The sequence below is a fragment of the Dermacentor andersoni genome, chromosome 5 (genome assembly GCF_023375885.2).
Source record: "Dermacentor andersoni chromosome 5, qqDerAnde1_hic_scaffold, whole genome shotgun sequence".
NCBI classification, from domain to species: Eukaryota; Metazoa; Arthropoda; class Arachnida; order Ixodida; family Ixodidae; genus Dermacentor; species Dermacentor andersoni.
In genome coordinates this window covers 101218220-101240238 of record NC_092818.1, presented here as the reverse complement: position 1 = coordinate 101240238, position 22019 = coordinate 101218220, and the positions used below count along the sequence as shown (strand labels likewise).

The following is a 22019-nucleotide window of genomic DNA, read 5'->3' as shown; positions in this document are numbered from 1 at the left end:
CACAACCTGCTGACTCGGGACTGTATTATTAGGTGACAGTATATAATTTGTATTCATGTGACTTTCTTTTACAGTGCTGTGGAGTTATTTCACTTGTATGTTGGATGTACCATGTATGTTTTACATCATAGTGTTACTGAGAAAACATTGCTTGACAAGTCCTGGTGCTTGTATGAGAAGATTGTTTGATATATAATCGTTAACCCTGTGAGTTGTAGGTTAGACGCATTCAAGAGCGAAGGAGTAGCCGGCGCCTTAAATAGTGCATCAACATCTCGAATTTTTGCAAAGCGCGGATGTTGGCAACCGAAAGCAACCGAAACAAGGAAGACGGACTAATCTAAAAAGTAAAAAGAAAGGAAAGAACAGAGAGAGAGAGAGGGGCAAAGGAAAGACAGGGAGGTTCACTAGAGTTTATCTCCGATTGGCGGTCCTGTATCAGCGGAGGGAAAAGGGATGCGAAAGATGAGAGAGAGAGAGAGAGAAAAAAAGAACGAGGAAAAGGAAAAAGAAAGCACACACATACATACAATACAGAACTGTTTCTGTGGGCAATGTTACGCAGTCTTCGAAGGCGTTCCTTGTGTTGCATAGTCCCATCCTACGTCCCACAGAGTGCAGTCACAATTTGTCACAGAGTCCCGTGTCTTTTAAATAGCGCAGCAGCGCCTTCATTGCGGCTCGCGCTGATGTTCGCGTAGGCCAGTTTCCAAAGATGTTGTTTTCCGTTATTGGACGCTTGCCCAGTAGGATGGCTGAGAGGGCTGCTTTTTGCCGGTTGAAACGAGAGCTCTCACAAAGAAGGTGCGCGGTTGTTTCGTTGCACACGCAAATGTCACAAAGTGGGCTGTTGGTGTTTCCGATAAGAAAGGAGTACGCATTTGTACATCCTACTCCAAGCCATAGACAGACTAGAATGGTGCAGTTACGTCGTAGAAGGTCGGGCGGAATAGGGAGCTGTAAATTATGGTACGAAGGCGCCCACTTGTGAATTCAGATGAATTCCGTTGAGCTAACGTTAGGTCACGCGTAAGCGCGAAACGTTTTTTCGCTGCGTCGGCTCTTGAATGAGGAATGTCACCGCAGTTGACGCCGTCATGGGCAAATCAGGCAGCTGCGTCCGCTCGATCATTGTCATGTACGCCACAGTGACTAGACAATCGTCGATATGTTATATTCTGCCCATCGTCAACTATTTGATGGTGGACTTCTCTTATCTTTACGGCGGGCTGCTCATGTGATGCATGGCACAGTGCTGAGAGTACACTCTGTAGGGCTGCCTTGGAATCATGGAAGATTGACCATGCATTGGTGGTTCCTCCTGAATTAAATGAAGAGCCGCACGCAGGGCTCTCAGTTAAGCAGCTGTCGTTGATGCCTTTTGTTTTGCCTTGTAGCATGTCCATACGCGTTTCACAAGAACAGCAAATGTTCATCAACTGCATGCTCAGATAGCCGTTTCAAGACGGCTGAACACGCTCGTCATGAAACAATAGGCAGAGCCTCTCATTCACAGCATATGACATACAACAACCTAGAACTTGCTCCCTCAACCGTAAACGTTTTTCGGCCCTCTGTTCAAGCAAAAAATAAATAAATAAAAAATGTTGTCACAACAGGTAAAGCCACCTTGTCCATAGGAACAGTTGACACATCGATATCATTCTACGGAAATTTAAAAGTTGAGTGGCAAAGTTGCTGCGCAATTTAACTTTTTCATTATTGCGGCACCCATGTTGCCTAGACGTCCGCAGTCGTCTGCACACTGAAACAATGTTATTTCAGCAGCCGATTGGTCTGAAATGGAAGCTTTCAAGCACACTTGAAAGGTATGTGGGAAATGTAGATAGCGCTGTACGTTTATTTATTTCTGCAGTGTACTGCGCATAATACAGAACTCAGTATGAACCGCCCCTTGAACCACACCTTGCCAAAAAAGTACTTTTTCTGTATGTTTATTTTTAGTTAAAATTATTCTGTGGGGTTTTGGTGTGACAGAAATCTCTGGGCTTTCGTTCGGGCTACTTGAACAAAGGCTTCCACCTATAGGAAGTATTCACGTGACGTCACAAATGCCATATTGTTGTCCTATTCAAAGCTTCCACTGTGCTGCTGAAGATGAACGAATTGAGATAACGCTTAGCAAATCACCGTGATGGCTGTGCAACAAAACAATGGCTTAGATGACGACGATACGAACTTCCTCTTATAAGGCTGATTCTGGGGCTAGTTAGTGCGGTTTACTCATAATGGCAAGGCCTTTAGCGCAATTCACGAAAGACAGGGACGTGACAGAGACACAGGACAGCGCTATATATATATATATATATATATGCATGGCGTAAAATTAATTAGAAAACACGATGAAAAAATTCACCGACGATTACGATACTCCCTAATGCGAAATTTCAGCGCAGCTGTATACGTGTTTTCATCTCGCGATATATTGGCCGGCCTTGACAACTGGTCTCGTGCGGCACGTTGCGAACCGAGCGAAGTGTGGCGCGATGGCCTCGTTAATCGGGAAATCGCGCGTGGGTGCCATTCACGGCAGTCCCGCAGACAGACCTTCACTCATGCAGCGCTTTGTTTCCATGTATGGTATCGGTGGCGTCGTCGGTAAACAGACGACGTGTGCTACTTTGGCGCCATCTCGGAGCTATCTTCGCTGCAGAGCATGTCTTGCGCGGCACTACCCTTCTAACGCTTTCGCCTTACCCTCGTCCTCTGCTTTTCTCCTTGCGCTACCTTCGTTCTCACTGTATTTCACTCCCCCCCTGCGCTCCGCGTTCGCTCTTTGATCCGTTGGGCTCGTTCGCTCGGTTACGACGGACGTCGACGTTCGCCGCAGGAACGGGCGCCTGGGAGCTGCGCTCTATAACTAAACGGAAGGCTTGTGCTTTAGTTGAATTTGATTATCTTCTGCGCTACCTCTTTCATTCAGACAGAGGCATAGGAACATGTGTTCCATGCAAAGGCCCGTGGAATGTGCACATTTTTACTCCTTCCGGCTCACATTTACGCTCACAGGAAGGAAAGAAGATCGATATTCAAATCGTGAAATTTCATCTCAAAGGTGAATGATGGAGAGCGTGATCTATGTTCAATGTTGAAGGCATAAAAATCTGGAGGAACCATCAACACGGGAAAAGAAGCGTCACGTGAATGCAGATGTGGCGTTTGTTCCTGTCAGCGTGGCAATGCTCTCGTGCCTTTCGACATGTGGCGCTTATCGTCTCCTTTTATCGCGTTGCGCAGGCGGCGTTGGAACCAACGAGCACACCCGAGGGCACCCGAATCGATTTCGCGAAGTGTTCAGAGCACCGACGCTCCCTCAATATCGGATCGGCTTACGGCACGTTTCTTGAACCAAGTGGACTGAGGACAAGCTGAAAGGTAAACAGGCAGCGCGTGGAAATTTTTCTTTCCAAGTGTACACAAGGTCAAAAACAAAAAACAAAAAAGAAAAGAGAGGAAAAGAAAGATAGAACGGAAGAATAAGGTATCCAGGTGTTACTCCGACGCCTGGAACAAGCTGCACGTCTGCACGATATTGATTCCTTCATGCGTCCTTGTTCGTGTTTGTCTTCAGAAATCTAGCTCAACTGTGTGCATGCATGCTTTATATTTTTTTAAACTCCGCTTATTCTTTTGATGAATATGAAATGTGGAGAGTTTGGTGACAGAGAGGGGTGGCACGAAAAATTCCGAGGTGAGAACAAGCGCTCGTGTATTCATGTTTATGCGGTGTGATAAACTAAAGCGTGCTGAACTCTAGCTTGCAATTACCAACTGCATAAAATTAGGTATCTGCTGGTGTAAATGTGTAAACAGCGGCATAATAATCAGACAGTTTCTTTCATTTTCTTTTTCGGAGAATGATGATGTAAAACAATTATGTTTCTTGCAAGTTATTGTTGTCCAGAACGCCACAAGATGTCAGTAGAGTGTACTTATTCTAGTTCAGCGTAGAGGTCAGAAACATAGTTGCTACTATCGGATGGGATAGGTCCTTCCTTATCGAAGAACACTTCCGTGCTAATACTTCAGTGATAAGCCAAACCTTTGTAGTCATAGGCTTTTCTTGAGCTTAGGTTGTCGATGCACAAGCCGATGGAAATATAGGGGGAAAATTCTTATTGAAAAAAAAAAAAAGGATGCAATTGCACGAGAAATCGTAATGCATAAGTGACTAATTCACAAAACCTCAGTAACTAGGTTTTCAATTAATTAATTACAATTAACATATTGCAATTTAGAAGTTGTAGCCGGGGGGCTTGCAAAGCCACTTGGAACGTGCCACTTGGAACGAATTCATAGGATAACACTAGTTTTGACATATTAATTCCCGAACTTTGCGAAAAGAATACATTGGTGATCCAGTTGCTTTTGTGCTTCAATGCAGAAAACGGTGTTTTCTTAAGAAAGTATGTGGAACGACAGTGCATTTTTACTGCGAATTTGATGACGCATATTTCAAAACTGACGTAATGCACATAATATTTTCGAGCAGATATGCCTTGCAGTCTTTCGAGTTGCAATTTGTAAATTGCACACTGTGCCGTAAGATAATCAGTTAAAAACTTTGTGAAATTTTGTTAATTAGTCGATTAGGCATTTCCTTTGTTTGTGCATGTAATGTCCGCCTATTAGAGGGGACCAGCTCAAGGACTGGAATTGTGCTGCCCGCCACAGGCGAGTTTTAAAGATTGCTTATCGTCTTCGCAGAAACACCTGGTATAATGTGACTGCGCTCATGACGTGGCTGCGATGCAATGTTGCTGACGAGGGTGCCGTAGAAATAAAGGACAGATTGCAACGGCGTACGGAGTTCTGCAAAATCAGCCACTCGAGCAGTGACACAAAGGATCCATGGCCAGGATAAGCATCATGGAGTACCCCTAGAAAATGTAGCAATAACAGGCATTGATCTGCCTCAGAGCTTAATTTTTCTAACATTAGCAAGGAACTTGTACAATATGTGTATGGCATTGCAAGGTTCACGCGGCACGCATACATGCTATCTTCTTAGGTTATCATAGTGCACGTGTGTTGCCAATCTCGCGGGCATTGTGCGCGCAGGAGGTTTTTTTCTCTTTATTTTAGGCTTCTAACCTTGTTCCATTTATTCCGCTGCAATATCTTCGTATCGACGGGAACAAAATGCCACAATCACCTCTTCAATGTATTGCAGGTTTTGCTTTATTTTTCCGAAGCTTAGTACGCCGTGCACTTCAATCACCCTGAGAATAGGGGGAAAAAATAATCAATCGATACACGACCGCGTACGATAACAGAGCCGGTGTCGGCCATTTACAGTCAGTTTATATCAGTGCTTCGTGTTCTTGGGCTTTCACCCTCCTCCGATGGAAGAAGGAAGCGAGCCAATCATGCGTCGAAAGCAGTCTGCAACCCAACCCCCTCCCCCCTTCCCCCTCTCATCTTATTTCTTTTATTTTTCGCAAAACATGCCTACGCCTTAGCCGTACTTTTACCCGCTCGTCCGCTTATCTAATTAGGAACACGAGCCAAGCCAATTACATTCGTTGGGAAACCGAAGCGCGCCTCCAGATGAGAAGGAGCCGCACGGTGCGGGGAGGCAGAAAACTTGCATCACGCTCGTCAGAAGGCAGCCGTCGACACGGCAGGCGTCGCGCAAATGAAATAAGTTTGTCCTCCGGTTGTCGGCTAGGCGACCGTCGCGACTTTCGGCGACACTTAGACAAGCACGCGTTTCGCGGCCGCTGCTTGAACTGGAGTGCGACCCATCTTTGCCTTTATCCTGAGTGAAAGCGCTTCGCAAGGCCGTGCTTTCTGGCGCGAGGCGAAGCGATATGTCGAACACGTGGTAATAATCTGATTAACAGTGTCCGCGCTTCACATTTCATAACCCTCGAGCGTTTGTGTTGCTTTTGCTCGAAGAAAGTGGGTTGTGAAAGGGCTCTTCGAACTGTGATTGCGTATGTCTTGTATGCTTTCTTTTAGCTACACCAAATTCAAAAAAAGATTACCTGTAGCAGATAGCACAATTCTAACACAGTGATGGGAGAACGGTGTGTGAAATGCGGGATGTACGGTTATCGTTTGTTATGTCGTTTGTAAATGCATATAAATATTAGCTCTCTAATCGAATACGAATATTTGGAAATGCTGCTTTTCATTGCCTAAGCGAATATTAAATGTTTTTCTGCACATTCAAATAGAGGATAGAGCAGGAACAGATACAAATAATAATAATAAAAAAAAACACGCTCAGCTAAAATATTCTGGGAACAATATTCTGGGGTGTTGTGAGGTATTTTGTAAATAAATAAATAAATAAATAAATAAATAAATAAATAAATAATACAACTACTAGTACAGCTTACAGGTGTCGATAAAAAATGTACTTGATCTAGAATTCGCATACTTTTCGTCTATCCAGATCTGGTACCCTGTCTTCACGTGAGCACATTCCAGGTAAAAGGTAACCGCAGTGCTTGTGACCCCAAAAAAATAGTGAAAGAAAATTCAAACACAATATATTAAAACGGCCTAATTTATGTAAATAAACTGGTCAGTTAGAACATGCAACTGAAGATGCTTTTCTGAGTGAATTAGGAATAATATGTAGGTATTCGGTACGAGACACGTATATCATTAGCAATGTAGAATTTTCTTGCCAGTGAAAGGAAAGAAGACACAGTAACTATCCAAAAAATGATAATCACATTAACGTATCGCATTTGCCTTCAACAGAGGCGGTGTTATTTCGTGTCCAAGTCCGTTGGAGTGGGCATCTTGTAGGTCAGCTAAGAGTAAAGGGGTACTGATTATAAAAAAAAAAAAAAACACATTAACAGAAAAACGAAACGGCCCACGTGTCGATGGCGCAGAATATTTTCCTGATAATGTGCCGAACATAAAGTTGCCACATCGCATGCTCTGTTATAGTGACGCACACATGCTGAGGGAAAGCAACTTCGCATGAAATACGTACCTCTTAATTTATGTAATGATAACGTTTGGATTACCACCGTAGATGACGAAGTCGGTGGTGACAGCCACCGGAACGAAGCATTCTTTTTCCCACCCTCGTACCTCAGTGGCTATGACATTACTCCGCTGAGCACGAAGTTGTGGGTGCGAATCTGGACGCGGAAGCCGCACTCCGCTGGGGCCCAATGCAGCACGATAAGTGTAAGATTCAAAAGCGCTCGTGTACTGTAACGTGCACCCCAGCTGGTTAAAATTACTGCGGCGTTCCTCATAATTGGGTAGTGCTTTTTCAACAGCGGAGCTGTTGAAGCCCTAGTTCCGCCATGGAGCGTTACCAGAAAGCTCAGCCCAGCTGTGCGCCGCCTCGCGTTGCCACGCAACCACCTGCGAGAGCACCTAGCCACGTAACCTCCTCGCACCCCACACACATAGGGCGGAGTCGTGACGTCACAGGCGAGTAAAAGCTCGGAACAGCCGGCGGGGCGACACACCTCTCACCTCCTCTGCTCCCTGCCTACGTGCTGCTGCCATGGGAAGACCGAAGAAAGTGCGGACGCCCGAAGAAGAAGCGGCTTACCAGGAAGAGCGTCGCACTGCCAAGCGAGAAGCGATGCGTCGCTTCCGAGTTGATCCGGAACACCGTGCCGAAGCTGCGGCTGAGAAGAGGCGACATCGAGTCGAGGATCCTGTGTCTCAATCTAGGGAACGCGAGAGTCGGCGCTTGAATGCTCGACGTCACGGAGAAAGCGATACCGGCCTGCGACTGCTCGAAAACTTCCAGCGTCAAGCCCGTCGAAACAACAGCTAAGCAAAGCCTACCAGAATCTCGCAAACCTAGGAACAACTTAGCCAAGGCTACCATAACCTCGCAAAACCTAGAAACAACTTAGCCAAGCCTACCAACAACTTCGCAAAACCTAGCATAGCCTCGCAAAACCTACAAACAACTTAGGCAAGCCATGTAAAAGCTTGGTAATCACAAGCTCCGCTGTTGACTCCAGCCTTGCACCACTAGTACAAGCTGCGCACGTTTCTTTTTTCACGTAACACACCAGTTTTTATTTAGAAGCGCTCTTCCTTAGCGCATTGAAACTTAAAGGAACAATACCGGAGCATGCTCGCTCATTGTAGCCATCGCCTATTTTCAGGTTGCGTCAGAGGCTTGCAACGTTATAGAACATGAAAACGAACATTGTCATCCACTTGACTCGTCGCACGAGGCTACAAGAGGATTTGCCACATTTCGCGTTCCTGCACTTCTCGTATAATTTGCGGTCGCTCTTCGATCTGTTAGTTTCCTTGGTTAGCTCAGATGGTAGAATGGCCACCCCGAAAGTCGTTGGCTCGGTGTTCAATCTCCGCACCAGGACGAGTATTATTTATTTACAGTATTTGTTTCATCCCCATCGAAACATCGCAAGAGCTCTGCGACCAGCAAACGATTATAAATCTTTAAAGGACACGCGTACCGAAACCAGTTGTGACGTTAGGTTCTCTCTCTTTTCTTTTTTAGGGCATTGATTAGAACACCCGTCCCCGTGCCGCATTCCTCAGGAAAAATAAAGAAGAAAATAAAGCACTGAAAAGAAAAAGAAAATGTAAGCTTGCGTGCATCGCATTTCCACACTTCAGTGCCGTTTCCAGGCACACTACCGGAGCTCTCACCTATAACCGATATAAGGTGCAGTGGGACTACGGGGGAAACGTTTTATATAATATTAATCAGGTTTGGTTCACGAACCTGGAAATACCTCGGGAAGATATGTATGAAAGACAGCGTAGATATATTACTTTCGCTCAGACAAAATAGCGCACTTTATTGCCGCAAGCTTCTATGAAACAAAAAAAGAGAATAAAAGTGACCGGTGGTGTCATTACTAGTCCACCTATCTGCAGTGACGGTCGATAAAATTTTGCCTTCGAGAGAGAAAGCAGAGAGCGAGAAAGGAACGCTGCGCACAAATCACAGGCCTTACGTAACTTTTAGTGCTTGCAAAATGTAGTATTTTTTTTTATGTTGTACGTATAGCTCCATCGCGTAGATGAGTTCTGCGGAAGCCGTATAGCAAAGTTTCCGCAGAACTCTTCATTAGCAATTCGCATAGGTTTCTTTCGTAACTTTATGTTATACGTTCAAGTTTGACGCCAACTCTGGTAGCAAAAAAATAAAAAAGTTCATTAGGCTGCCCAATAGATATGCGTCCTATTGTCTTTACACAATCTTACCAACTGGCTCAAAGCACTATTCTATGAAAAAGGACTAAATGCCCCGTATCATAATCCTATGTGATCATATGGCTTTATATGAGAACATACGGGTTTTCTTACGGCTACCTCTACGATTTGTATAGAATTATGCATGATACAGGGCACATAGGAGATTTGTGGTATTTTCTATTGACTAGAGCTTATAAAAGAGGCAATTGCTTTTTATAATTTAAGATACGTTTGTTGGTAAGCTTTCAAGAGCTTATAAATAAATAAATAAATAAATAAATAAATAAATAAATAAATAAATGAATAAATAAATAAATAAATGAGGCATAACAATAATAGAGTTATAAGACTTGTCACTGGGCTCACTGGGCCTCATATCTCATCGATAGGCCCCCTATGAACCACCGTGAAAAACTGAATTACATAAGTTTTTGCTAAATTATCAGCTGCCACAATGTCCACATGTATCATGATTGTATTTGAACGGCCTGATGCACTATGTTTTTTACAAATATGGTTTGGTAACGCCGTCGACACGATATATTTTTAATATACGTTACTGGTGTGTTCAAAATTACAACAACAACAACAACAACAACAAAACGCTGTACATTTGTTTCACGCTATTCTGGAGTAACTGGATAACTCGCGAAGCTTATATATTTAGGAAATGTGCGGAATAGTATGGGCAATATGCAGGCAAAATTTGAAGTGTGTGTGGTAGTTAGGCGTCAAATGAAAATTGCTAAATCCTCGTTCTCGGCCTGTTTAGGGACGTTGTATGAAACGCTTACAAAGCTTCCCCGCTTCCCTAACAGGAGGATAAACAGCAGGCATATCATATTTAGACAAATAGGAGCCACCACATGGGGGACGTGTACCGAAAGTTGAAGTGCGTAGGTTAAATATGTGTGCTGGAAATAATTACCGCATACTCATCTTTTCCCAGTTTCCATGCGGTAAACGAGGCGTACTATGTTGCCGTACTAGTTCCCGTACTATGTGACACCTGTGGATGAAAGGATGTTCTACGTCCGCCGCGATGGCCTCAAATTGTGGCGGCTGACACTCCCACTTCTAGTATTGTGCACATACTAGCACCCAGGAATGTTGGCAGAAGGATGGCCGGCTGCGGTAATTTATTAGTATGGCACCGCATGCGTAATGCGGAAGGTGAGGGTTAGATTCCCATTGGCGGCAAGTTATCTTATCGGCAACTCGTAGTACATTCTTTTTATTTCCTTACCTTTTATACATATCAGTTAAAACAAGTTATTTTCCCATATGCGTTACTTGGCTTCATCGTCTTTTTGGGTCATATAGCTGTAACTAACGAAGAAGTAGAGCCCCTTTTCTTCTAATACAATTCCCTCAGTTCAAAAGTGGCATATAAGAATTTGCATAGCCAGACAATATGCCAGATTTTTGTTCTTATGTGGAACACATCAAAAATAAACGATCATATCTTGGCTTCTGCCGTTTTTGCTTATAGTCTACATAGCTAGGTGGTCCTTAGCGGACTAAAATTTCAAGAATAATTTCGCAGATTACCTAAATTATGGAAATTGTGTTTTTGATTACGAACTTGAAGGGCGCAAGTTGCAAAAGCGAAATTGATGCAGAACCGCGGTGAAGTCGTCCTTGCTTGGCAGAGATCCCAAGGCTAGCACCACTTTGGAGATATGCAACATGGAAATGTGCTAGGAAATGCATTGGTCTTCGGATTAACAGTTTTTCGAAAGCTTGCCTCCGATAGATTGGGGCGACGTTAAGTGTTATGCCTAGGCATTCTTTAAATCAGATAGTGGGGTCCGATATCTCGAAAGTGGTGCCAGTCTTAGGATGATTTCACTACTTTCTGCTTAAATCTGTAAATTGTAGCACACGCGCTGAAATAAGAACTTATATTAGTTAGCACATTTAAAGTTATTAGCGATTCTGCCATCAACAGCTTTTATTTCTGATATTTGCCTATTTGTCCGGCAAGCCACGTTGCCTATCTGCAAAGACGGTAGGGCCTTACATGTGACATTTTTTTTTTGTGTGTGCACCGTGCAAGAATACATACCCGTTATAGTATTGTCATTCCTCGACCTGGGCGTGAATTTCGAGCAAATGTTGAATAATATTTAAGAATTTTTAATGTTGGCCAATGCGAGTAACTAGTTATCTGGAAATTAAGGGAACGCAGCCACTCAAGTCAAGTTCAGTGAGCGAGTACCTATTGTTTCCATTCGCCGAAAGTGTGAACTCGTTGGCTTCGTGGTCTTGACTAGTGGTCTTGTTTCATGTTTGTTGCCACTCACCTAGTCGCCAGCGTGGTGTCGAGCAAAGCAGGTAAGATAGGGACAATGCACTCCCCGTCCCGTCGCGTAGTTTCCTGCCCAATGTCTGATAGGATCGGACGGGACAGTGTCGAGATAAATAGCAAATACCGCAAGTTTTCATTAATTAACGATGTTGAAATTTACTGTCGCGCTTGCCGCACTGACTGCAACGCGGCACTATGACGCAGGCAAGCAGCGCAAAATAAAATGAAAATGAAAAAAAAAATATGCACGCTATCGAAAGCGTGTTTTGTTTTCACACATGACTGAACGTAACAGTGGCGCGATCCATTCAGAGATGCCGCGTTTGTTGCAGGAATGTATATACTGGTTTGTGATATAGATACTGCATCAATGTTTGAAGTAATAACGGGTAAAATGTTTCACACTTCGTTTCCTAACGTTTACATGCGATTCCGCTCTCCCAGGTCTTGCCCTGTGACCAAACCTAATGTTAATATTAGGTTAATGGAACGTTATTATGGATTATTAGAACGTTGCATTCGCAGTATGCCAAAAACCTATTTTATAACGGTGAACATCTTGTTACTGAGGTAACTCTCGGCGAGAACGAGAATTGCTCCGTGAAAATGTGAAAGTTCGGTTTTTCCTTGGGTTACAATGCACTACGTAATCACATTTCTTTTTTTCTTTGTTCTTCTCTTTTGGCGGAAAGCTTCCATTCATTCGGAAGGAACTATCCGAGCTCAATGAACAGGAAAAGTCTTACCTGAACTCAAAACAGTACTAGTTGGAGCTCGTGCGCATACCCACTTGAACAACTGGCACCATCGGTATAAGTTGTCGAAGGCTTAATGTCCTGTGCAGTTGCAGAAAATGGCCATGAGTTTGTGGCACGGCTCAGATGATAAATGCAGGAGGATGTTCACGCATTGTTCCTGCCTGGTTGTATCTGTGTTGCATTTGATACTATAACAGGTAGTGGCCCTCGCCAGACAGAAAGTAAGGCAACGAAAACACAGCGCTATGGAGCGCGACGACAAGCCTCATCATTGCAATGAAATGCTTATGCAGTGTCGTGCCTCTATCCCGAACCATTTGCTCACTCGTGCTTACTTTCTTCTAATTCTTTACGGCTGCGCTCCTTTCTTATTCATTGATGGGTGGTCATTTCTTTGCCCCCGCATAGCAAATAAATAAAATAGAAGAGCCATGACGTCACTCTCCTGAAGGCGCATGTGAAGGCCACCGCCTTCCTCTTCCGTTTATCCTCCTCCTCCTTCCATTTCTGTCACGGCCTTTCTCGTGGGCAAACCTCAGACCTGGTATCCGCCGCGCTTGCACCCCCGCTTACCAGGTCAAGCTAGCTTGCACCGAACTTGCATTGCGAGACGCTGCGTCAAAGCGAAAATTTAGTGAACGTGCGCTCCGAATTGTCAGGTTGGAAGTAGGTTAAACGCTCTGCTTTCTCTGTACTGAGCGCTAGCGCAGTTAGTCGGCGCGGTTAGTGTTCGTGCACCCTGCGTAATTAGATGACCGAGGTGCAGTTGCTTGTCCACGTGGCTGTCCCAATGCACCTTTTCAAAAAGGTCTCGTGCCTTGCTCCACACGTTCTCGAATGCACCCGAGCTAGCTTGAGTTTATCTTATTTTTTTCTTCGTGCTTCTGCGAGTAACACTGCGTACAGGCCAACGTATATCACAACGAGCTGCTGCTGATTGGGCCTGTAAAGCGTGCTTTGTCTGCAGGACAAGCGTGCGTGTGGGGTAAGCAATATTAAAGTACAAGGCTCAAGCGAATGTTACTTTGCTAATTGGTTTTGCCACTTGTTTAGATGTGATTAAGATAGATGGTGACTTGCAAAAATGTTAAATTTGATGACCCTCCCTTCATGTAACAAGAAGAAAGATACGTGCGAATTTCGTAAGTTTGCAAGCGAGCAGAACTGCTTAGTGCGATATATTTTTACAGCTCCATGGTTAATCACTGTTTTCGAGGAGTGAATGTCTTCTGTGTGTGTCCTGCCCATTCTTCTTTTGTCCTCGTCCGCAACAAGCGACATCTACTGCTCCCAAAGATCGCCAAGAAGCCCTTATTGCCACCCTAGTGAAAAGCACCTTAATGCTTACATGGGTCTTCAGTGCATCATCTTTGTATTATTCACAACCTTCCAGTAATGGAACTTAAGTTTCAGGACCGTGATTGTGCGCTATACTACTCTTGTCCTGCTTTTGCGTGACCTTCATTTCCGACATCTTCACATTTCTTTCTTTTTCTCAATAAAAAACTACATTCACAATTTCGGCATAATTCTATGCTTCACCACCTTAGAAAGGAAAAAGAACACAAGGATTTCCTGCTTTCAAAAGAGATAAGGCACAAATTATACTCAAGAGCTAACCGTAGAAGCTGCTGGGCCCTACATTTTCTAAAAATATGCGCAATTGCAGGTGCAGCTTGAGGCTTTCCGGACAGAAGCTGTGTAACGTAAGATAACTTGTCAAAAAAAAATCTAAACAATCGTGTTCCTGCTGTTTGCGTGTCCGCGCGCGCGCGCGCGTGTGTGTGTGCGTGCGTGTTTGTGTGTGTGTGTGTGTGTGTGACAGAGAGAGAGAGAAAGAGAAAGAAAGAAAGAAAGAAAGAAAGAAAGAAAGAAAGAAAGCCAGAGGTGAGCCTACATGCTTGAGTTTGCAACGACCCTGTGCCTGTCGTTTTCTTCGAGGGGAGTAAAGTTAGCGGAAAACAATGACGACAGGAAGGCTGACACACAGAAATTAAATTGTTCAAAGACACTCAACCCTAACGAAAACTTAACCCATCGGAACCCGGCAACAGCCGGCCGCGTAGTGTGGGCTGAGCGCGAACTTGTTCGCGCACGACGGGACTGCTTTATTTATTTACGTCAGTGCCGTATAACTGCTACTAAAGGCAAGAACCCACGCACGGCTCTGACTGGCCACCCCCACAGGCAGTTGCCGCAGACCTTTAGGGCCGTCCCTAGTTACGAAGACCGGGCACGAAGCTTTGGAGAGCGCTGGGAAACCGCGGTGAAACGCGCCAGACAAGAAATGCTGTCAGCTCTCGGAAACGAAGAGAACTAGAAAGAGACGCGCGGTTCTCGCGTTCGTCGCGCGGGGAGCTGCGCCGATAACGTTCGGGAGTCGATCGAAGCCTCGTTCTCTCTTTCTGCAGATTGCTTTGCGGTTCTCCGTTAGAACGTGCGCAATTTGTCTGTCGGCGTGGACGCGATAGAGCGAAGCTACCGCCCGCAGCGGAGCGGTAAATTGCCAAGTAGGACCGACGCGAAATGAAAAGCTTATAGACGGCGCATGGAGACCACCCGCACGCGAGCCCCGCGCTAAAGACTGCGGCTCGAAGGCCATTTCGAACTCCGCTCACGTTTGGGCCTTCTCGCCCTTTCTCTTCGGGCGTTGTCTTTGTTTGCGCGTAGATATTTTGAGCCCCGTGGCTATTACCGCATTTGCACCAATGTAACGCAAGTATTTTGGGTTGAAATGGTCAGCGCAAAATGACACATATATGCAACGCGATTCCGATGCACTTGAAGCTTCGCGCCGCCAGGCGTCGGCGCACTAATTTACCCGCCACGTGACAGAGCCGTTAGCATGTTGTCATACCACGGCGGGTGAGCTTTAATGGGTGCCTAGGTGGAACACATTTCGTCCAGAATTGCGGTGCGGCTGTCGCACAGAGTCATGCGGATGCTCCGACACCCGACATTGTTTCCTCACTGAAGGTATGCTGCGAAGGAGATATTCAGTGCCCGGATATGTAAGTGCGCGCTATTATCCCCCGTGTGCAAGGATTCAGTGCGATATCATTTGGGCAGCCAAAAAAGAAGCGTAATCCATAACCGGGAAATGTAGAATAACAGTCACTCAGGCCTGTCAGCACTTGTAGCTAGCATGTTAGCGCTTTTTCATTATGGAGAAAAGGGAGGCGCTGATAATGCAGCTTCGAATAATTATTGGGAAATACGAAATATGCGCTGCCCTAGTCAAACGGATGCGGTATACTACCCATAAAAAAAAAGAACATGCAGATGCGACACAGATGTTGGAACCTGTGTGAAGCGCTTACTTAAACGATACAAAACTAATGCAATCCGTAAAATTTATTCACTGTTACCCATCTCATGCGATGCTTATTCACTGCGTAATCTCATGCGATGTTTATGCTCATGCAGCGTCCTGGCCACAACTTTCAGTTGATGCAATGTTTATGAGCCATGCACTGTTCACAGTCTAACCCGAGATGCAAACAGAAGTTCGTGAGATAGCACACTGTGAGACGTCGACGCAGTCACGTCACGAGGATGAAGGTCATGTTCGTCGAGGGGAAAAAAGGAGTGGACAGATGTATGCTGAGAGAACCACTAGGTGAAAAGACAGGGGCAAGCTTGACTTTTTTTTCTTTGTTTCTTTTTCACTACTGCGTCCATGGACTAATGGAAGCTGGTACGTGCGCACTTGCTACACGACTTTGCAGCTGGCAGGGCAAAGTCGAACTTGTCGACTTCGCCCTGCCATCTCCAAGCCGCCTGGTTAGCTTAAATGGCAAATCGGCTGCCCCGGAAAAGTGGTGGTTCTAGATTCAAGCCCCGGACCAAGACGAATTTTTCTTCAACTGCGAAACTTTTCTTTCGAGAAGGCCGTATCAGTTTTATTTGTAGCAATTGCTACGATGTATCATTTTCTCTGTATTAATAGCCAATCACTGAAGCATCGTCCTCCTTGTGCGGCAGTTTTGTTGTTACAAAACAATGTTAATCCAACATACCACTTCTGCGTATTGAAGAAACGGGTTATCACGTTTTTTCGAAAAAGAACAAACCAGGTAGACGTTCCCGATGCGGTTACGCCAACCTACGCCCCTTAAACGAGGCATAAGAGACGCACACTAAAGCAGCGCACAACAGCAGAGATAGAAATAATCAGAAAGGATGGCGCATTGCGCATTAGCGTAGCTGATATTTACATACGGGATAAAGAGACCATCTTTTTAGATCAATTAAGTCGGCTAATGGCGAGAATAAGTCGCGATGGAACAGCGCAAAGCTGTAGGTGTATACTGTTTGTATTTCCCGAGAATATACCGTTGAACCCACTCTGTTGTCTGCCCACTCTGTTGTCTTCGTCTGCCTTTTGCCCTTGTATGCTAGTGGTTAAATACTTTGTGAACCAGTTTTCAAGCCGTCACGCGATATTGCCTTAGTGGAGTTCTTAGTTTGTTACCTAGTGCAGCACGGTGTAAAGGTGGCATTTTGGCTAGGTTGCAGGGGTCGATTTATGTGTCAAGGTGCACCATTAACAGGACAGAAATAAAGAGGCAATATCAAATCAAAGACAGAGATGTTCTCTAGAGTAAGTGTCTTGTTGGCTCGTCGGTAGCCAATCACTCACATATTTCAATCGCCGACGACCTGGGATGCATTTCTGACGTACTTTTTGGGCGTTGTGCGACCTGGGCGTGGCCCGTCCATCCTATGCAAGAAAGACTACGAGCCCACTAAAATTCCAGCGTAATTATATTCCATGACGCCACCGATTATAGGTCATCTGGCCCAGCACGTGCTTCAGTCATAATAACATCACTGCATGGAGAAGTAGATGTATCTACTTCTACGGACACCATAACTTTCTCGTTTGAGGCCATCAGCATAACTCCCCAGATTGATATCTTTTCGAAGTGCTTACCTAGTGAGGTGCTGCTTAGTCTTGGTTATGCCGCGAGAAACGACGCATGGTTGACGTCCAGCGCGAATTGGATGCAGGCGCATATCCTAGGTGACAGCTCACAAAATAGATGTTAAAAATTAAACAAAGGGCGAACTCCGGTGACTTGCTAATTTAGGGAACTAAATTACTGCGAACACCAATTACGTGCCCTTGACTCTTGCTTACCTTTAGAGAATCCCATGGGATTTCGAGAAAGACACGCGGTGCTCTTTAAAAAAGCAATGAGATAACTCTAAAGTTTTCAAGAAGCACCGAGGGTCCTTCTCGAAATCGAACTCCGACCACAGTGAGCGACTGTAGTTACATTGTACACCTCCGGACGAAGCGACACCCCCAGGCTTTTCTTTCATTTCTTTCTTCTCATCCTCTAACCGACATTAGATTGCGTAAGGTATAGCATACTGGACGCGCGTCTGATTGAGTTGCCTACGTTTCCTTAAAAAATTCTCTATTTCTCTAATGAGAGACCTGCAAGATCACTTGAAGAATTATTTGAAGCTAAGAGGGTTTTTCGCAATCCGAGGAACCATGCAGCTAGCCAGCAGAAGTAAATTCGTGCTGTGCGCGCAGCCCCCTCTATTTGCAAGCGTAATATGCAAGACACGCCCGGTCTGAGTCAGTGAGTCACACCTTCACTGATATCTCGTTTGCTCTCGATCATCAGCACTGATTGCCGGATACGGGCGCCGGCCCTACAGTGAATCGATTTAAAGGCTGCTCGGACGCTTTACCATGCTAATCTGCCATCACGTGAGCACTGGATTTCCCACCCACCGCTACGCGGGTTCTGCACTCGCTCTAGAATTTCGCCCAAGAAGCAGAAATCCTAGCAATAACATAACTTTACCCCGTTTTCCTATTTCTTTTCCACCTAAAGTAGACCAGCATGTCATCAAATTGAACAATAAAGTTTTTTTTCTATCGCATTAAACTTATTAAGCTCTTCCTTGTTTAGTAATTTTTTTCACGAACCGGCCGATCTGGTTGAAAGCCCATGCATAGCGATGTGAACGCCGGCGGAGAAAAGGAAAAGCGCGTCGTTGTGGACAAGGACGAACGCCTCAGGCGCCATGTCTGGATCATTGGTTTCGAATGACGTTGTCCAGGGCCTAGCACTACGATACGCCGCATCTGAAGAAAGAACGTCGGGGTTTGCCAAAGGAACTTTTCAGTTCTCGCGCATCGCTACCGTTGCAGTAATAATTGGCATGCTTGGCCTTAAAACGCTTTATCGCCGTTAGATATAAGATTATGTATCTTTTCTCAAGAACAAGTGTGGCGCCATGCCTTATACCCGAAGTGAGATGAACTACCAGGATTGGCGCATGCCCTCTCTCATAATATGCGGTTAGCAGAAAACAATTTCGGGCACCTTAAAAGCTTTAACGCCATAATGGCCCATAATTAAGCCCGTAACGGGCCTGTAATGATATAGCACAGACGACACTACGCTGCCCGTACAGAGCCGCGCCAGTAAAATGGCACCACTTTCAGATTTGAGCACTGATAGTGTTTTGCGCATTTAATATTTAATGGTTTGAACAAGTTTAAGATAAAATGCATGCGCTTGGAATGCTATGTTTCGTGGCATTTCTTTGTGGGCTACCATTTTCAAAATTCTGAGAAATAATTTAGTCAAGAATGTAAGGCCTGGTGTAACCAACTTTAGTGATTCAATAGTGTAGCAATATAGCCCATATAATGAAATGAAATGAAATGAAAGTTTATTTCCATCTTTTAAGATACAGATAGGGGGGTGGAGGAAAAAAAGCTGTCCATTGAACAGCTTGATAAGCATATTGCATACATATAGTTTAGTATATGCGCAGTGCCACAGCGACTGTGATGATAGCGGCGGAAATTCACTTGAAGTGTTAGTATAATAGTTATCGCAATAAAATGTGGTCTTCAATATAATTTCTATGAGGAGCTAAGAAAAACAGAATAGCAGTATCATTGCTTGCAGGCCGACATCTCAGCACAATTTTCACGCTTACTTTCCCTTCGTTTAAGCTCTTGTCTGTTGTTCCTTTTTCGCGTTGCATTAAAGAAAAATATGGCAAGTTGGCCGGGAAAAGGCGAGAAGCTGCATTACGCTTCGCCAGGATTGCTGTTGCTCTTCGCACTACGATTGTTACCATCGTAGAGAAAATCCTCTGCACAATAAAAAATAAAAGTAAAGCTAAGCTTGAAGCAATATTATGATTACGTTTCAGTGGGAGCAATTCAAAAGCAAGTTCGATAGAAAAATTTGGAGGACGCTCAAGCTACGTCTTTAAGAGTGGAAGGCGGTATTATTCGAAGATTCCTGACTGCTTCTCACGCTTTCCGCCAACTGCAGCTTATACAACCGTAATGTTTACCGGAAAACGATGGTGGCGAACGCCATGCACGAAGGCCAGGTTTCTGGTGGAGACGCGGTGTCTTGCGTGGACCGCCGATATGCGGAGGCGAGCACCATCTGGATGATGATGCAAGAAATCGGGCTCGCCGCTCTATGAATGGTAGAAACGCTGGAAAACCTGTCTGTGTTCGAGTTTTCGCATAAGAGAATGATGTTTTCTCGTATACTTAAATTACAATCCGATGCTAGAACGTCTGCAGGTTGTGTGTAAGTCGCACTTTACGATTTGTCTGACGCGTGTTAGTTTGAGAAATTCAGTTTGTTCAGTAACGCCTTTGCGCTACACAGAGGGCCGGTATGGTTGGGTATGCATGGTGCGGAATAATATCTCGTTTCCAGGACTGTCTTCGCTGGACGCCGGACGTCATCGCCAGATTTTCTGCGACGTGGGGCCCTTAACACTATCGCGTTGAAAGTGCATCTTTTCAAGGCCAGCTAATTGGTATTTTCTTTTGCACAAGTGGCGCCCTTTTGCTTTATCTGCACTGCATGGCGCAATCGTTCGATTTATTTTCATTATCTTCTTCGTGTTCTTTAGGAAACCCTGATGTCCTTTAGTGGCTTCCGGGAAGCGAGACGTAAGAAAATACTGGCGAGAAGAATCTACGCTAATATCTTACCAGAGCAGATGACACGAGCAATTGTAACTGTGTAGCAACAGCAGAAAGTATATGCGCTCTGCCACGCGCCCTGCTGTTTTACTTTCGTTTCATCATCGCAGTGGCCACATTGCGACAAAAGAGCAGCTAGTAGTTTGCTGGGAAAGCTTACCGGCGTTTTGAGGCCTGACATTAACGACGTTCTGGGAGTGCATAGTGGTTAACAAGCTTTAGCGCTTTCACGCTTCTTGCGCGTTGGAGTTGCGTAAAGGGCAAAGTTGAAAGCTGTTGTAACAGCCGCGAACACGAGTACAGCGCTGCTTTATGTTCGTTTACATTATACGAACTCTCTGTTTATAGTGTCTGTTGCATAAAGGGTGTCGTGGTATATGTCACGGGAGCACGTTTTCAGTACCCAGGCCTCTTATTTTTCTTGCATTTATTTCGCAATAAAGCGTCAGCACACTGTCTTAGACCAGAGGTAAACTATGTAGGATAAGTGTCTCAATCTTTCATCTGCGGGACTATCAGGCATGCTTAGAATTTTAGGAAACTGTATATGGTCGGCCGCCAAATGGAAGAAACCTGAGTTCGCGTTGTTCGCGCCTGAAACGGATACAAGACTTGCTGCTTCATTTACAGTGCGTTGACCCGTCAGTTCTTGACAAGGTGGATATTGCAGATATTTGGGAGGGCATAGGGCCGCAATATAGCCGAGATAGTCCTGCATACCTCAGCATCCATTTCTGGCTTCGTTGCATTCACTGAAAGTATACTATACGATGACCCATTGCTTCAGCAGCAAGGTCAGTCGCGTGCTCCGTCGTGCTTAATGCGGTTCCGCAGAAACACGCATTTTATTTTATAATGCCCTACCCTTGCTGTTAACTTCCCCGTTTTCGGTCGGCCCTGTGTTTCAGCAAAGAAGATTCTTTCCATGGAGGCCACGTGTCTGTACACGAGCTAGCCCATTGATATCTTTTGTCGTTCTCTTTCGTTATGTGCGCACCCTATGTGACGTGCAGTCTGGAGCCGGCCCGAACCTCTGTACTTATCGGGTCACGCTACGACCACACCCAACCATGTTCGAGTCCTGATGTCGGACATTAACTTTTTTTTTTTTTGTGCGGGCGGTCGTTGTTATGGCAACACATTTAGCAGAGCATGCTCTTCGTCATTCATAGCGAAAGGAGCAACAGCTACTTAGTGCGTCATGTCGCTTGCGCTTACCCTGTTTAAAAGAGTTCGAGTGTGAGGGTCGTAAACACGCTTTCTCGTCTTTACAAACAAGTATATCTTGCTGATTTTTTATTAAAAAATTACCACCGTACGCTGCAATGTGAGGACATTTGGGGCTAGGGCCGCTCAAGGCTAATTTAGGAATTCTGGCGAAGCTCTTTCACATGTCAGTGCCAAACACGAGCGGATTCATGCACGAGGGGTTCGTAGCGTTGAGGTCGTCCTCACCTTTATATATGATGAGGTGAGTGTGGTGGAGTGGGATAACAGATAATTTGAATCAGGTCCCATTGAAATAAACTGCACAACAACCTAGAGCTTCATTACCGCAGAGCTCGAACTTTTCGAAGACGTTCCCAAATCGGTATTTTTCAAATATCAATAAAATCCGAACTTATAGATTCATATTCTTGGAGACGTTTATTCTTTTTTTTTGCGTGTCCATGGTATCCTTTCAGTTACGCAATGCCAAGCGGACGCCTACCGAGAGAGGGCGCTATAGGCGAGTCATGCACCTCATGCACTGCCTCTCTGG

At 45.0% G+C, this 22019-nt stretch overlaps 1 protein-coding gene and 1 long non-coding RNA gene across 3 annotated transcripts in view; one reads left to right on the top strand and one right to left on the bottom strand.

Annotated features, from left to right (window-relative positions):
- Positions 1-3469, top strand: part of LOC140218500 (uncharacterized) — a 119833-nt gene extending 116364 nt beyond the window's left edge. The window contains exon 2 of the long non-coding RNA XR_011894781.1: positions 3259-3469. This is a non-coding gene — a long non-coding RNA (uncharacterized lncRNA). The remainder of the gene's footprint in view (positions 1-3258) is intronic.
- LOC126530974 (uncharacterized) overlaps positions 1-22019 on the bottom strand; it is a 177884-nt gene that overhangs the window by 95809 nt on the left and 60056 nt on the right. The gene's annotated exons all lie outside the window — the stretch shown is intronic.